The sequence below is a fragment of the Papio anubis genome, chromosome 8, assembly GCF_008728515.1.
Source record: "Papio anubis isolate 15944 chromosome 8, Panubis1.0, whole genome shotgun sequence".
Taxonomy (NCBI): domain Eukaryota; kingdom Metazoa; phylum Chordata; class Mammalia; order Primates; family Cercopithecidae; genus Papio; species Papio anubis.
In genome coordinates this window covers 34,665,571-34,668,294 of record NC_044983.1, presented here as the reverse complement: position 1 = coordinate 34,668,294, position 2,724 = coordinate 34,665,571, and the positions used below count along the sequence as shown (strand labels likewise).

At 51.1% G+C, this 2,724-nt stretch overlaps 1 pseudogene; it reads left to right on the top strand.

Moving 5' to 3' along the window:
• The first annotated feature begins 497 nt into the window (after positions 1–497).
• Positions 498–2,724, top strand: LOC101022232 (annotated as a pseudogene).

Sequence of the window (2,724 nt, the reverse complement as noted above, 5' to 3'; positions counted from 1 at the left end):
TAGGCGCCCTCACCTGCGCACTCCTCCACACCCTGGCTCTACCACCAGCCCAATTGTGATGTCCCAGGTGCCCAGTGTGCGCAGGACACAGAGAAGTGGGTGACTAAGGAGTATCCTCTCCGCTTCTGACCCTCACTTTCGTCCGCGCACAATTCGCTCAAAATGAGCAATTCACTAAGCATACTTTGTCCCTGGTTCCACTGCAGGTCCCGGCCACGTCATAGGCAACTTGCTCTTCTAACCTTTTTTTTTTTTTTTTTTTTTTTTTTTTGACACGGAATCTCGCTCTGTCGCCCAGGCTGGAGGGCACTGGCATGCTTTCTGCTCACTGCAAGCTCTGCCTCCTGGGTTAATGGCATTCTCCTTCCTCAGCCTCCTGAGTAGCTGGGACTACAGGCGCCTGCCACCACGCCCGGCTAATTTTTTTTGTATTTTTAGTAGAGACGGAGTTTCACCATGTTAGCCATGATGGTCTTGATCTCCTGACCTCGTGATCCACCCGCCTCGACCTCCCAAGGTTCCACCGCAGGTCTCGGCCACGCCATAGGCAACGTGCTTGTCTAAGCATATTTTGTTCCTGGTTCCTCCACAGGTCCAGGCAACGCCATTGGCAATCTGCTTGTCTTGTCAGTGAGGCCTTCCCAGCTGGCGGGGATCCCCACTCCGCTCCTGCGCCTGTGCCTGTCCCGGGAACCCTGTACTCTTCCCAATTCCTCTTCTACCCTCTGAGAGGTCCTGAGCCTTCTTTTCCAGCCAGGTGCGACGGCGCCCCTACAAGGCTGTGTCTTCTCCTTCGGAACACGGGCACTGGAGGTCCTGCCTTCTACGGTCTGGAAGCTCCCCTCAAGGAAGAAACCCATGCTGTCTGCTCGCAACTCCATGATGTTCGGACACCTCAGCCGCGTGAGGATCCCTAGTCTCAGACGCAAGCTTAACCTCCAACTTCCTTCGCTAGATGAGCAGGTGATCAGGTCTTGGAATCTGACCCCGATCCCAGCCACGCTTCCAAAGACAGAGGTGAGGGCAGAAGAAGAGCCCCAAGAACCACTGGAGGTGGATCAGGTAGAGACCCAGGGGCAGGAGGACAATAAAAGGCACCCCTGTAGCAATGGGGATGCAGCCTCCACCTTCAGGCCCCTAGAGACTCAAGGAAACCTCACCTCCTCCTGGTGCAGTCCCAGGCCCTTGGAGGGAAATGTCCATCTCAAGGGCTTGACAGAAAAGAACCAGACTGACAAGGTCCAGGGGCATGCAGTGAGTTTCTACTCCAAGGGCGTGGAGTCTCCAGCTCACACAGTCGTGCTGGAGGCGTCCTTGCCTTTGGGAAGCCTGACCCAGTTCCAACAGTGCTCCCTGCCCCAGTTCCGCGCTGCTTCCTGTGTCCAGAGAAGGCGGCCTTGAAGGTGCTGGGTAAAGACCACCTGCCCAGCTCTCCAGGCTTGCTGATGGTGGGAAGGAGTTACAGCGCAAGATTCCTGCAGCTCTTGCATCAAGTGGCTCTTCTCCACCCAGAGCTGTCAGCCACAGGTCCCGCAAAAGAAAACTGTCAGGGCCACCGCTGCCGCTGCCACCGACCCCTCCCCTACAATTGAGGTGGGATAGAGACGAGCTGTCCCCACCTGCTAAGCTTCCCTGCCTATCTCCTGAGGCACTGTTGGAGCTGCGTCAGGCTTCCCAAAGGGAAAGACGCCTCCAGCAGGGCAACATAGTTAAGAACATGGGGGTATTAAGTAGAACATCAAAATCCAGGAGATGAAAACAGCCACTTGGGAGGAGAAAGAAGACATGGCAGGGCGGGCACGGTGGCTCACACCTGTAATCCCAGCACTTTGGGAGGCCGAGGCAGGTGGATCACAAGGTCAAGAGATTGAGACCTGAGGAGCGTCTCGGCCTGGTCCCCGCACCATCTGGGAACTGAGGAGGGCCTCTGCCCGGCTGCCCACTGTTTGTTATAATTGCCCTGTGGAAGTCTGAAACGGTAGCAACTTTCCTTACCACATACACTCTCCTTTTCTGTCACACACACAGACTGATTTGTTATTTCTAGGTTGTTCTTGAGTACTAGACTGTTGTTGATCATTGATTTTTTTTTTTTTTTTTTTTTTCTGTCTCAGAAAAAGGAGCTGCAAGGCACTGCTTTTCAAAGAAAAAGAAAGCTAGGGAGAGAAAAAAACACACATATCTGAAGGATTGCATGGACTTTGTAAATAGATTTGTTTCCAAAAGTTTTTATTTTAATCCAATCAAAACATTTGAGCTACCTGAATGGTATTGCTACCTTGAAAAGACTTAGCTGCAATTTTACAGCAGAAGCACACCATTTTGAAGCTTAACATTAGCATGCTTTTTGATTCAGTTGCTAACAGTGGGAAACGATCATGATGTGCCTCTTTCTCCTGACTGTTTTCTCTTTTACCACTTTTACCTCTTTTACTCTGCATGGCTTGGTCTTCGTACAGACTTTAATTCTGAATCAGCTTGGTCACTTCTTTCATCTTTCAAATTTCCGAGTATATTCATATCCACCGATCTCCTGCTTTGCATATCTGCCTAAAAACAATCTAGGGAGGCCAGGCATGATGGCTCATACCAGTAATGTAGTGCTATGGGAGACCAAGGGAGGAGGATTCTTTGAGGCCAGAAGTTCAAGACCAGCCTGAATAACATACTGAGACCTCATCTGTACAATTTTTTTTTTTTAAAGAATTAGTCGAGCATGGTGGT